Source organism: Periplaneta americana, chromosome 4, assembly GCF_040183065.1.
Source record: "Periplaneta americana isolate PAMFEO1 chromosome 4, P.americana_PAMFEO1_priV1, whole genome shotgun sequence".
NCBI lineage: Eukaryota > Metazoa > Arthropoda > Insecta > Blattodea > Blattidae > Periplaneta > Periplaneta americana.
This window is the reverse complement of record NC_091120.1, coordinates 117967411-117983528: the sequence shown is the minus strand read 5'-3', so window position 1 is coordinate 117983528 and position 16118 is coordinate 117967411. Positions and strand designations below refer to the sequence as shown.

Below are 16118 nucleotides of genomic sequence, written 5' to 3'. Positions count from 1 at the left end.
GTTTCAAAGCCCTCGAATCGTCTTTAAATAAGCTGTTCAGTGTATTATGACAACGAAAGTCATTTTTCGTAGGTTACTATTAAGGGTACAGTAAATAACTACAATTCAAAATGAATCGATTTTAGTAAAAATAATGCATATAACCCTAGGAGAGTTTAATAACGATGACATTAGCCGATGATATTTTTCGCTGTTAGTTATATTAATAATTAACACTACTGTATGTTAGGGCTCCATGAACATATTCTCCATCAATGGGTAGCTAATAATTAATGTCAGATTTATTAGGGAATTTGATTCGTACAATTAAATTGCGCAATCCTACATAGGCTACTGTTGCACGAAGGCCGTGTGGAACATGGATAAAATTATATCTACTTTCGACTGAGAACAGTGATAGCGCTACACGTGGCCTTTGCAGACAACAAAGAGGAAAACTGTTTAGAAATTGAACTGTTTATCTCTTGGAACCATGTGGAACGTTGAAGTGATCACTGGAGCAGTGTAACATCCTTTGGAACAGTTGGAACAGGTTATACACGAAACTGTTTCGTATCGAAAGTATCGAAACAGTTTCAATTGTGAAACAGTTTCAAAATAACTGTTCCATCTTATTTTACCCATCTCTATCCGCTAACCAGTTATCTTATTGGTTGAACTGCTGTTGTCATGGGAAGTAGTGTTGTCTCCTCTCTCCCGCTCTCGCATGGACACTGTAGGCTGCTAGATTTTTTTTATTAACAGGTACATGCATGTCAAGTAAGTGCCAGCCTGTGAAGGTTTTTACTTTAACAGAGATTGTTAACAAGCAGGAACATTTATATTTTTAAGTGAGGTGACCGATCATCAGGGGCGTATTTTGCGGGCTACCGGGGCTACCGGCGGTAGCCCAAGGAAATTACAAAAGAAAAAGTTTATAATATAACATAATGTAATAATTTTGTATTATTAGTTTTACCATAGTAATTAAAATTAAAGTAATTTTTAGATATATTTTGTGTAATAATAGGGTCAGCGGTAGCCCAAACCCTTTAACCAGTATACGCCACTGCCGATCATGACGGTAGTTGCTATTTTATACACTTGTTGCTAGGCTCTTATCAGAGGATTGGAGTGGTATGGCAAGTCCTTATGAAAGTTTTCTGTAAATTTCTGTTTAAGATCGTAGAATGATTCTATTTCAAGCATGACTTGTAGTTGTAAATTGGTGGTTCTATAGTCTGCACCGGTGATAGGGTTACTTTTCTCTGTATAGCATGAACACGTGTGATAATTTGGAATGTTGCATTGCTCCAGATTTCACAGCCATAGGTCATTTGAGATCTGATAACAGAAGTGTAAAGTATTTTTTTCAAGGGAAGTTTGATGTATGGCGACTTCAACAATGAATACAGATGAATGAATCTGGCTAATGCTTTGTTACGAGCTGCTTCAACGTGGTGATGAAATCGAAGTTGTTTATCAAGTGTAATGCCGAGATATTTGACAGATATCTTCGGAGAAGAGATTGAGGTGATCTGGTGTTTTTGGCTTTCTTCTGGTAAAAATGATGGCTTGAGTTTTATTTATATTGATTTTTATTCTCCAGGCTGCTAGATTTCGACTACACAGGTTACATAGCTATCTGTTATTTTTCCGTACGAATTATTTGTACTATCTATAGTATAGCGAGTGGGCGTCACCAACTGGATGTAGTCGACTTGACGTAACTTACGATACATCTTAGTCGTATTAAATAGTAAAATTAATATAAAAGGAGAAATGTCCGCCATTTGCTATAACTTGTCTATGATCTTAATTCAACTAGAATTAATATTGTCATATTGTATTCTGGTAAAATAACAGGGGAGGCACGGCCTCCCTTGCCTTCCTGAAAATCCGCCGCTGCAACCCACATTATCAGCTCCTAAGGTAAGCGTTCACTACATCTATCGCACTCCTCGTACGAATCGCACGCAACGGATATTTTAAGTGCAGTGCGTTCACTCTGATATACCTCATCGCCTCATCGGATTCCCTATCAGCTGTCTAAAACATGACGTCATACAATATTGACATTGCAGAAAACAGAAGAGTTTGAGGTTAGGTCTATTATTTATGAGTGTTAGCGAATAAGAATTTGTAATTGCTTCATGCGACTTAATTGAAGAGGAAGAAACGGAAAAAAATATTGGTTACATAAAAAATATGTAAGAAACGACTTGATTACTATAATGGAAACGCCTCAAATTATATAATTCTTCGCAATTTTCTACAAGCGAAATAAGTTTTCCGTCTGCTATTTTGGCGCGACACTGAACATGACACACCATAATAGTAACAGTTGACCAATTAAAATTGATTTATTAAAGAAGGCCATGATCGCACGCATCGGAAAAGTTGCTCATTCGAGAAACGTGGACGGATTTGCCTAGAGCCGATGCGTACGATACGATGTAGTGAACGCAGTTACATAACAATTACAGCGAAGATTGTCTTTTTCCAATCCGTGCGATGAGTACGATACGATGTAGTGAAGGATTACCCTCATTACTCGACCCGTTTATCAGTATCCAACATGGAACCAGCTTTTCCAAGAATCGAAAGCATGGACACTTCCTCGATCGAGAACCCAGATATCGGATGTCATGATAGTACTCAAACGATAGGGACGAATATACAGGCAATACCACTAGCTCCCAATTTAGAACATTATGTTGATAATATAATGCCTACAATTAGTCAAATCATACAGCATGAAGCGACAAAATCGCAAGGTGAACCGGGCGTATTTTATTGTATTGTATTTATTAACATTCCATGGTATTCATACATTGCTTTACAGCTAGAATATGGAACAAGTCAAAAAAACTTAATACTATTATAAAGTCTTAATTTATAGTCACAGTCTAGATGAAATATATATACAGACTATATTTATAATATAGTCTACTAGTACAACACATAGTTTTAGTATCAATTTCATGAAGTGTTATTGAATGTCATGAATTCACCTACAGAATAGAAGGCGTGAGAAATTAGGTACTTCTTTAATTTGGCCCTAAATAATCTTATGTTTTGAGTTTTTTTTATATCGATAGGGAGGCTATTAAAAATGTTTATTGCCATATAACGTACTCCTTTTTGATAGCACGATAGATTTACCGATGGAGTATGAAAGTCATTTTTTGACGTGTATTTATGCTATGAACTGTTGAATTAGTTACAAAGTTTTCACGATTACATACGAGGAAGACTATTAATGAAAAGATATACTGACAAGCCATGGGCATTATTTGTATTTTTTTTGACAATAGTCCTACAAGATTCCCTAGATTTGGCACCTACTATTATTCTAATTACTCTTTTTTTGTAATAGAACTATACTGTTACTATCTGTGGAATTTCCCCAGAATATTATTCCAAAACTCATTACCGAGTGGAAGTATGCAAAGTATATTGTTTTTAAGGTATTGATATTTACTATCTTTTGCATAGATCTAATAGCAAAACAAGCTGAATTTAGTTTAGGGATAATTTATTTAATATGATTTTTCCAATTTAACACATTATCGATTTTTAAGCCAAGAAATTTGGTTGTTGTTGTTTCTAATAGGGATCTGTTGTTAATTATTATGCTAGAAATTTGCGAGGTTGAATTTGGACAGGATTTAAATTGAATTGTGTTAGTTTTGTTACAATTTAATACCAATTTATTGACTGAGAACCAGTCACATATTTTGAAGAGAATTTCCTCTGTTGAAGATTGGAATGTGTTGGATTTTTTATTTTTTTTTTATTTTAGTGGATTATTTTACGACGCTGTATCAACATCTAGGTTATTTAGCGTCTGAATGAGATGAAGGTGATAATGCCCGTGAAATGAGTCCGGGGTCCAGAGAGAGAAAACTAGGTAACTTGTCCCAACCGGGATTCGAACCCGGGCCACCTGGTTTCGCGGCCAGACGCGCTGACCGTTACTCCACAGGTGTGGACGAATGTGTTGGAGTTATTGGCTGTAATTACTATACTTGTGTCATCTGCAAATAATATGGTATGCCCTACATCTTTTATTAGGGGGGCAAGATCATTTATAAACACTAGAAAAAGTGGGGGACCTAATATTGATCCTTGAGGAATTCCATTATTAATAGTTCCCCATGTCGATGCAGATTTCATAGTTGTATTGATTTCAACTTTCTGTTTCCTATCTATGAGATATGAGTGAAACCATTGGTGTGCAACACCTTTAATTCCATAATAATCTAATTTATCTAGCAGCATTTTATGATTTATACAGTCAAATGCTTTGGATAAATCACAGAAAATCCCTCCAACTTGTAATTTTTTATTAACTGCCTCCAGAATTTTGTCAGTTAAACTAAATGTTGCATTTTCTGTGTCTTTATTTTTCCTAAATCCAAATTGTTCTGGGACTAATATGTTGTATCTTTCTAGATGATGATATAATCTTTTATACATTACTTTTTCAAACATTTTGGAAAAGACTGGTAGAAGTGATATGGGTCTGTAATTTTCTTGAGACGTTGTTTCTACCATTTTGAAGATAGGAATAACCACTGAATATTTTAATCTCTCAGGAAATATACCATTGAACATTGAATAGTTACATAAATAACTTAATGGCCCAGCTATAATATGTGAACTCGCTTTTAATATTTTGCTTGTTATTTCATCATACCCTGAGGAGTTTTTTGACTTTAGATTTTTAATAATTGCAATTATTTATTGTTTGTTTGTTGGAAATATTTGAATATTTTGGAATTTTATCGGAAAATGTGTTAAAGAATCTAAACTGTTAGTAACATTATCTTGGGGGATGTTGAGGTTATCAGTTATTGTAAGAAAATATTTGTTAAATATACATTATTTGCAATTTCATTACCAACACACGAGAATATGACGACGGCATTTGCAACTCTGACCCCATATTTAATAAATATTGATTCATCTTCCACTTCTATTGCTAATCATCCACATAAAAATGACAGAGAACAACCCAACACTATCATGCCATTGATCAAACAGTATAGCTATACTGATGGCAGCCCTTATGTAGTTATAATGCAGGCATGTGATGGCAATATTACCGGTACAAAACTTCATCCATTACAAATGGGCAGACTTCTTTTTAAGTCACAAATGATCGGCCTTCAATTAGTTCACAAAATAGGCTATAACAAATTAGAACTGATCTTTGACTCCCACCTCTCGGCAAATAAAGATCTCGGGAGAGCGTCGAGAGAGGTATCAATTCTACATGTACCGTACATAGATTCCATAACAAAGTAATGGAATCAAAATTATGCTAACGCAGTGTACAGTAGCCTATATACCTACTCTCGGCTCCCCAAGTAAAGAACCCTGGCCCACACCACTTCTACACTGATAACAGTGATTGACAGGCCAGTTAGGGGAAGTTGTCCTGCTAAAACTTTCAATTGTTGCCATGTTTACTCCTGGCCGAACTCTTTCAATGTATTTTCTTTTGCAACTGATTGGATTCTTTTCAATGTATTTTCTATTTACAAACAAATTAAATCAATTGGATAATAATAATAATATTGGCGATATTATTATTATTATTATTATTATTATTATTATTATTATTATTATTATTATTATTATTATTATTATTATTATTATTATTACTACTACTACTACTACTATAACAACAGGTCATCACCGTTGATCGAGTGGTTAGCAGTCATTAGATCAAAGTGATGTGGGATCAAACTCAGCTCAAGAAGTGGGCGTAAAAACCGCAGCATGTCTTCCTTTGGAAGCGAAGTAAAGCTGTTAGTTCCATGCTGTAAAATACATTGCATGTTAAAGAAACCTAAACTCTGAAAGAGAGGGTCCTTGAGCAAAATTACCGACTCTGTATCTAATAAGTCATCTGATCCTTCACCATTTTCAATTATTCTTCTAATAAAGTTCTTAACATTTTGTACCATAAATACATTTTCTTTTCGTAACTTTGCCCCCTTTCCTATTGGCGATTTATTACAATTCTTACGCGCGCCCTTTCAGAAGAAAGCCCTGGTTGTGGCTGTGGAGGCACTTCACTATTATTATAATTTATACACGGCCGAAAGAAATTAAACATTGTAAATTCACTATCGACTATCGTACTGCTGGAGACCACAACACAATGTTACTAAGACACAAGTGAAACTGTAATGCATTGGCAGGAATATTCTTTCAAAAATGGAAAATTCACAATACAGCATTCTAGGCGGCTTCCTGGTGGTATCTTTGTCCATGGTTTCACTAATTGGGGGAGCGTGTCAGTCAGATTTATGGCCTCCTGAAACCAACTCTGCAACGAAGTTTCTTTACTTGTGAAACCAAGAATATGTCAACAGTGGCAGTCACTTTTCGAGCTAAATACCTCCCTAGACATTTCTTCTTATATTATAATAGATATGAAATCCAGAAGTACAATCGCTTCATATTACAATGTCGCAATTGTTTCAAATTTGGTCATCTGGCTAAATTTAATATTGTCGTAACAAGACAACCTGTCCCAAATGTGGAGATAACAATCAGGTGGATGTCTGCCAGTCTCAATCTCCTAAATGTCCCAACTGCAAAAGTCCACATATGGCAACAGGTAAAGTATGTCCAGTAAAGAAGATGGAACAAAATATCTTTGATAAAATTAATGATAGCAATATTTCAAGATTTGAAGCCATACAAATCTTAACGGGGCGAACGTCTTATGCGTCGACAGTACTTAATGCCATAGATGCCAATAGATTTCCTAATTTTCCAGCTATAGACCCATTACCCCAAACTCAGTTTAGGAAACCTCCACAACACACCCAACAGCCATTCCTGTCTCAGGAGAAGACCTTGGCTAATCCCACAACATCGACACTCTCGAACCTAAAGATACCCCAAGGAAGAATGAATACCATCGAACGGCCGAGAATTCAAGAGCACCAGAAAACTAGTACTGACCCATTCCGACACCTGTTTTCCAGAGATGTACAGTACACTACACATTCGTTCCCAGAGAATATGTCATCTATATCTCAGAGCACTAATTCTAAACCAACAGTGGGAAGCAAGATCTAGAGAAAAATAGGTGCACCGAATACGTGTCCTCAGCAGATAGGGAATGCCACACAGAAGATATTACAAATCATTTTATTATTATTACCTACAGCAACTGCATCACAACATCAATTGCTACTGAAACTCCAAACAGAATGTCACAAAGGAATTTGCACATAATTCAGTGGAACACCAGAAGTATTACAAATAAGAAAGAGGAATTCTTCCAAATATCTCGATGAACATAATGTGAATATCACTCTGGTTGTGGAGACATGGCTCCATCCACACCACCGGTTTCGACATCGTAAGTTCAATCATAAGACATGACAGAGACCACATTGAAGGTGGTGGGGTCTCATTTTTGATAGCGAAATCTATAAAGATATTACAGATGTCCTTTGTCATTAATTACACGAAGTCATTTCAGGCTATTCAAATAGAACTAGAGACTTTCCTGCTGATAGGAGTATATAATGCACTGAATAATTATATGTCACGTACCTTTTGGGAACATTATTTTACTTTCACAACACAAAAATCCATTATAATTTTGGGTGATTTCAACTTAAAACAATCTATTCAAGATACACGTGTGCTCTGGAAGTACAAGTTCCTAAAATTCTTTGAGCACCATAATATTATTAAATGAAGACAACCCCACAAGATTAGGCCTACAGCATCAAGAGGATAGCTCACCGGATTTGACTTTAATTTCTAACAGGTTACTATTCCTTGCTACCTGGAACACTTCATCAGAGACTATGGGCAGTGACCATTTCCTAATACATATCCATATTTCTCGAACTCCATTGATACGATACCAACACAGACAAGGACATGGTAAAATTCAATTCAACTAACAGAAATTCAAAGAAGAATTAAATTTACCCCTCCATCACTCTAGCTCAGGAACAGGAGATGACAAAGTTTATGATAGTATTCGAAATTATATTGAATCATCAAACTATTAAACCAACATCATTAACTAATGAGAATTTCAAATACAGAACGAAACCTCCCTGGTGGAATAAAGGCATTATGGCATGTATTAATGACAGAAAGAGAGCTTGCAAGAAATTTATTACTAAAAAACACTCTCCAATTTTATTGAGTATAAGAAGAGCAATGAAAAGGTCAAAAGGATTATTAAACAAGTAAAAACTCGATCGTGGAAAGCTTACTGTTCCCAACTTCCTCACTGTACACTGGTATCTCAGATATGGAGGAGAGTTCGATGGTTTACCAATCGATTAAACAATCCGTTTAATATTCTACAGCATGACATGCAAGAGGATTTTTTAAAATTGGTTACACCGGATGATGTTCCATAGCACATCTCCTTTAACAACCCTGGAATCAATCTTCTCTTCTCGAACGCCTTGATAGAGCCTATATCCAGTATTGAAGCATCGAATGTTATCAAAACGGAAAAGAAAAGAGAAACCTCCCCAGAACCGGATAGGATCACGTATGTCATATTAAATTACCTAACACAACATTTTTTGCAAGGACTGGCCAATTGTTATACTACCATTCTTCGCATTGGCACTATACTGCACACATGGCATCAATTTTTCGTAATCCCTATCCAGAAACCAAACACTATGGATTTACTAAAGATGTTATTAATTGGTCCAACAGAATAATATCTGTTATAATGACAATTAATACGAGCCGCATCCAGAAAGTAAGTTTCCCGATTTTTTCCCCTTGAAAGTAAACGTAATTAGCCGTGTCAATTGCGCATGCGTAACAGACTTATGACGTATCAATCATATGCCAGCAGGACAGGTCCCGCCTGGTGCCTGTAGCATGGCAGCAGTGGTTTGAAATGGAAGCTCTTATTCCTTCTCCCGCCGCCCGCGAGGTTCGGTAGTGATAAAGTTCTTTAATGCACAAAGCATTGCGCCAATTGAAATTCATCGGCAGCTCTGTCAGGTCTATGGGCCGAACATCATGAGTAAGCAGATGGTGCGTCGCTGGTGTAGGCATTTTCCGAAGGTCGTCAAAGTGTCCATGATAAAGAGCGCAGTGGGCGACCGTCCCTCATCAATGATGATCGTGTTGAGCTGGTGCGGCAGTGCATCATGGAGAACCGTCGCTTCACGATTACGGAGCTGAGCAGCCATTTTCCGCAGATATCGCGATCTTTTTTGCATGAGATTGTCACTAAGCACCTGCTGTTAAAAAAAGTGTGTGCCAGGTGGTGCCGAAAAACCTGACACCCGAACACAAAATGCAACGTTTAGGAGCAGCACTGACATTTCTGCAACGGTATCACGACGGCGACGAGTTCCTCGACAGGATCGTCACGGGCGATGAGACTTGGATTTCGCACTTCACCCCGGAAACCAAGCAGCAGTCAATGCATTGGCGGCATAGTGGATCTCCGGTCAGGACGAAATTCAAACAAACGCTGTCGGTACGGAAAGTGATGTACACGGTGTTCTGGAGGGCATTCTGCTCATTGACATGCTTCCAAGAGGTGAAACAGTGAACGCTGACCGTTACTGTGAAACACTGCGAAAATTGCGACGTGCCATTCAAAACAAGAGGCTTGGAATGCTTACTGCAGGTGTTGTGCTCCTCCATGACTCCACATACGGCTCGGCGCACAGCAGCTGTTTTGACGGAATTTGGCTGGGAGTTGTTTGATCATCCACCCTACAGTCCTGATCTTGCTCCCAGCGATTTTCACATTTTCTTGCACCTCAAGAAATTCCTGTCCTCCAGTGAGCGTTTTGGCAACGACGAAGAGCTGAAGACGTCTGTCACACGCTGGCTCCATTCACAGGCGGCAGAGTTCTACGACAGAGGGATACAAAAGTTGATCCCACGATACGACAAGTGTCTCAATTCTGACGGTGGCTATGTTGAAAAATAGCTGAAACATTGCTGTACCTGTTGCCAATAAATGTTTTCCTGAAAGTGTGTGTTCTTTTTTTTTTAAGTAGGGAAACTTACTTTCTGGATGCGCCTCGTATTTGAGGAGAAAAATTCGCTCCGGCGCCGGGGCTCGAACCCGGGTCCTTGGTTCTACGTACCAAGCACTCTGATCACTGAGCTACGCCGAATCCAATCCACAGCACCGGAGCACGGGAAACACTGTAGGAGGAGAGTTCGATCTGGTGCTGTGGATTGGATTCGGCATAGCTCAGTGGTCAGAGTGCTTGATACGTAGAACCAATGACCCGGGTTCGATCTCCGGAACGAATTTTTCTCCTCAAATATTAATTGTCAAACACTATGGGCCGTATTCATAGACATTCTTAGCGCGGACTTCTTGTGCATGATCAGCGAACTAACGTTTTTTGTATTCATAAACCAGTGTTAGCGATATGATATGATATATGAATCCTGTACAAGTAATCAGTTGATAGCCGGGGCTAGTTTAGCACGCTCGTAGCGCGGGCTAGCGAAATGTCTATGAATAGCACCTTACATGTTCAGATAGTATCCATTATAGACCAATTATGCTGAGTAATACCATTCGAAAAGTCATGGAGAATATCCTCAGTACACGGATATCCCACTATATAGAACGAATTGGGAAATGGCCCCAAACTCAGTTTAGTTTTCGAAAAGAGTTTAACACGTCACATGCCATATTGACGATCTTTACAGAAATATATGTAGCATGAATTAGAAAACAGCACCTCCACTTAATTGCAATAGACATCTCCAAAGCATATGACAATGTCCTACAGTTTCTGTCAACAGCACTAGAACATTTTAATATTACTCAGCAACTAAACAGGGACGGCTTTTATTAAGGGGCACATGGGCACGTGCCCTCCCAGTGTTTTTTATTATCGTATTATGACTATATTATAATACAATTTAATTGCATTATGAAATAATAACTTAAAGAGTTTCACATTTTCATTGCTACTAATGTTTTCAGAATCTGTATTAGTCTACGAAACCCAAGTTTTCTGGACAGGTAATAAAATGGGCTTTCTCTTCTCGTGCCCAGCGATGGACGAGGAAGGGATGGGGGTGCGAGTTGTAGGAAGGCGGAGCTCTTTGCCTCAGACAGTGTGCTTTGGGCACTGTATTTGCCGTGCCCACGAAGTCTCTTTAGTTTAGGAACAGTCCAATTAGCTGCGTGCCATTTTTTAGGGGTGTTGATACTTTCTGTATAGCAGACGACATTTTACAGCTAAACTTGACATGAAAAAGTTAGGCCTAAATGTAAGTTTACTAATTTAGAAGCTAGATTCATTGTATAAATCACGTGTGTATGTATATACTGTATATTCATTTGTCACAGTTATGTTATTAATGCTCCCTGTAAACTTTTATGCTTCCATCGTATCCAAAAAAAGAAAGTTTACATTACAATACATGAAGTTGGTAGTTCTCAAAAAGCTTTGTCACTGACAACAGAGAATCTTGGCGGGCGTTTTGCCGCCTTCAGTGCACACTACAGTTTTCAACTGAGTTTCCCCAAGTCTAGTGCTGCGGTAGTAAGAAGGTAGGCAGTTGCGTGATCTGCGAGTACGAACGAGTGAGAATCAGCACATTTCTGTGAATTACACTTAGAATTCCATTTAACTTTCCTCTGGGCGTAGCAGTGCTCTCAGTTGAGAGAAAGATGGTACATTCTATTCCGAACTTAACAATAGAGTTATAGAGGTTTTTGCTCGCAGAAAGAACCGAAAAATGGAGCTCATCTACAAAAATTAGAAAGGTTAGTCTACATAAATTGGTTTTATATGTTTTTAATTTTCAGGGTTCATCATTAAGGTTGTGCCCCACTTGACAGAATGGCCTTCGGCCGCCACTGCAACTAAATCAACTAACTATAAATCCTATGAGTAACAGACAAATCAGTTTTTCTCCACGTTATCAAAATACAAGCAGCCGAATCTCTAATCTGGGTATTCCTTAAGGATCAGCTCTGAGTCCAATATTATTCACAGTATATACAGTACACATAACCTCTTCAATCTGAAACTACAGATAGCTAGAATCATAATATTTGCAGATGACGGCCCGGATACTACCAACAAACGATACTACACCTCTCCGTTTATTACAGGAAGATATAACAGTCATCTACAATTCTCTACAGGCCATTGAACTCCAAATTAACCCCAGTAAAACTCAACGTATAATTTTCTCAAAACATCGTACGATGCCACCTATTACAAAGCGGTTATAAATATCCAATCAAGCTCTTACCTCTCAGCAGAATATAAAGATTTTGGGAGTTACGTTGGAACACAATCTCAAGATTAATAAACATTTTGCAAATCTTAATCACAAACTTCAACAGAAAGTACATCTTTTCAAATGTATTGTGCAGAGAAAATGGGGGAGGCACCCGAAACAATTACAATTATTATAGAACAACATATTTCGCAGTGTAGTGGAATATGTACTTCCAATTCTCTCTCTATCTACGAATAAACGAATCGCCAAAACGATGGAAACGCTACATTACCAGATGGTAAAAAAAACATACTTGACGTGAGTGGAAAACTTAGTAAAACGAACTACACTTCAAGAAATAGTGTATATACCTCTTCATAAAAGGCAACGAATCAAGGCACATAAATTTTTAAGCTCAATATTAAATAATTACTCTGCTCCACTTTATAACAAAATTAAAGGATTAATGCTCCTCTATGCACAAGACCCATATCAACCTGGTCCTACCTGTAATCTACAATCTATTTCAAGAATATATTCAAATGCCTGTATGTCCCATTTTTCCGAGATACCCATGTATTGTGTTTCTTACAATATATTGACTTTCCCGATACTGCATGTTTTACTGACATTTCAGGAGGGAGATTAACACACACCACAACTATTTGCGGAATTACATGGATAAAGAGAAGCAACAGGCCCAAAACATAACCATTTTTACAGGTGGCTTCAAAACTTGAACCGGTGTTGGAGCAGCATGGTTCCACTGGAAAAATAATACCCCTGCCCAATTTAAACTACCACCTAACAGCTCTATCTACACAGCCGAACTAACAGTGATCCAACAAGCCATAATACCATTGTTAACCATAACAAACCATCACATAGTAATTGCTTCCGATTCGAAAAGTAGGCTCGACTGCAATATTTGTCCCCCTATGCTTTAACATCTGAAGGAGTGCCAACATACTTCTTGCGCTTTTTGCGCTACCAACCTTAACTCATCTGCCTCCACTGTAACGAAAATTGTTACTTATGCCAATCTTCCTCTCGATAAAAACCCAATGCAGGTAGAGCGGAGAGTACAAGACGTGCAAAGATGTAAAATACTACCACAGTCTAATATATACAGTCGCGCAACTTCAACACTTTTTTTGCCAACATTCACGATACTAGCGCTCAAGCGGCAGGCAAGGCACTGGTCATAGGGTTGATACAGCCAGCACGTGCTTTAAAGATATGCGAGATGTTATAATAACGTTTTAATCATGCGTCGGAATAAAGGCAATGTGTGCAATGACGAAAATTGCAGTAACAACAAGTTTGAATCTCCGAATTTGTCGTTCTTCAGATTCCCTAAAGACCAAGAGAAAATCATAACTCAGTCATAACCTATAATCCACGCCGTAGGTAGCCTACGTATTGTGTTCTATAAAACATTTATTAGTTATCAGTTACCTATTTGTATGTCAGGAAGGAGAGTTTAAATAAAAACAAAGTAAATACCTGTTACAGTATATTACTGTTTTGCAGAGATCATGTGTAAATGTGTAACCATTCCGATTTTGGATAATGTATCTACAGTTTTTAATGCAAGTAATTCAATAATTTTCGTACGGTATTCGTGTTTTTTTCTTTATATTTTTCAAAAGTTGAACGTTATATTGCATTCAAGTAGGTATCATGGTGTTAATTTTGCAAGAATTCATGGAGTATAGTAATCCTTTTGCAAAATATTCACTTCTTGAATAAATCCAGACTGTGTCAATAAATTTCTGATGTGTTGGTGTAGATTCATGTGGCAGACGTATTAAGTTCTCAAGAAATAAAAGAGCCTTTTTAAATTTAATATAAAAAGCAATATTTTCTGTAATAATTTGCATGACTGTTATTGGTGTTGATTTTACATTACCAGTGATTATTTGAGCCGTTCAGAGCAGAAGTGGTATAAGACAAAATTAGGTAATGAGGTTTAAAGTAAATATTCTGTAAAATACAGAGCAAGGTAGCAATTAATATATCATTCGTGCTATTCACTGACTACTAATAGTTTAAATAAATTCAATATTAACTGCTACTTTGCGCTGTATTTTACAGAATGTTTACTTTAACCCTCATTACGCATTTTTGACTTACACCACTTTTGCTCTGAAAATAAAATTAGGCCTACATTTTCTGAGTTAATTGAAGTTACAATGTTTTCAACAAAGTTGTGTATTCATTTGTTCTCACCTACGTCATAATAACAGTAAGTGCATGTAAATTACGTATTATATAGGTAGGATAAGTTAAAATTAAGCTTATGTGTGAAAACTGGAAATGTAATATAAAATGCGGTAAACTTTCCATAAAAATTTAACCATAATATCAGCACTATTAGCGACTCAAAATAATAATTAAAAAAATAATAATAATGAACTTCATAAATCAATGTCTGTCAAATTAAGGTTTAAATCTTCCCCTTTTGTATTTTTAAGTTTACTTCAGCGGCCGAGTTTACCCCAATTTGCGGTATGGAAAATAGTTAATTTCTCAGGAAATAGGGAGAGGAGTTCACCACGCGATGTACCCTACGAGATATGCCCTACAATTTTGACTCTTCTCACAGGAAATATAGAGTTCCAATGGTTTATAAATATATTTAGGAATGAATTGAATTATCCGTCCACGTACAAACAATTATATTATTTCAAACCATGATACGTGATCAGGGCCATGATTCAGTTGTAAGGAGCAGAAAGAATTACGTTTATTCCCAACTTCTGAAAGTTGTAGATTAACTGCGTGTGAAATTCTTCCAGGATTCTAAAGTAGAATTAGTAAGAACCATATACACTTATTGTATAGCATAAAAATATGAAATAAATTACGCAAAAACCCGTTTTCTGATGTGTTATCATATGTCGTGTGCACACTTTTAACTTGCCTGCCGCTAGAGGGCTACTGTCGCGCCAGCTGTCAAATGTTGGCATATTTTATACGTATGAGTTGCGTGACTGTATCAGACTGTGATACTACTGTCTTATTACAAAGATTGTATTTGTAGTAGGAACGGTTCATCTATGGAACCGCCAACATAGGAACCAATTAAGGCCAGTTACACACTATACCGAGAAATGTGTAATGTGAAATGTGTGCCGAGAAATGCATTGTTTTAAATGGAACGTCACACACTACAACGAGTTTCTCGCTCACCTCGCGCGAGGTAAACACATTTCTCGCTCTGATCGCTAGCCCAGCGAATTTTTCAAGACACATTCGACCTCTGTCAACGATTACGATTACACACAGACATCGGAAAAACATTTTTCAGCTGTTTAAATGCAGAAAACTTAGCAAAATTGTTCTAATATGTCAGATCGGCCATTGAACTTTTTTGGTGTCATACAAATAAGTATGACTCACGAGACGATAACTATAATAATACTGAATTGAAGACGTCGACGGAAAAAAGGAATGTAACATCAAATTATTAAAATATGTGATGTAGGGAGGAATAGAAATTTTAAAGCATTTATTTATAACAATAAACTGAACTCAATGGCTGAATAAACATTTATCCCTGTTTAGTGAAATGATTGTGATAGTAAATAAAGCACTAATGAAATATGCTCCTGAAATAATTTTCCTTTCTACTGAAACATGAATTTACAGTTTTGTTCGTTATGCCCTTATTCCGGGGAGGTCTTCAAATAAAAGAAGAAATCTGGAAGCAGATAACCGATTTAATCAGACATTAATTAGGTTAGGTTTCTAATTTGCAATGCCAATCAACGTAAGATTGGCTATGAATGAAATTATGACTTTATTATCACACAATACTTACCGATGAAAAGATATGATTTTATATTAGATATTACCGTATGTATTACTTGCTAGTCAACATGATTTTATTA

General features: G+C 37.0%; 1 protein-coding gene across 2 annotated transcripts in view; it reads left to right on the top strand.

Moving 5' to 3' along the window:
* fbp (fructose-1,6-bisphosphatase) overlaps positions 1–16118 on the top strand; it is a 205803-nt gene that overhangs the window by 77943 nt on the left and 111742 nt on the right. The gene's annotated exons all lie outside the window — the stretch shown is intronic.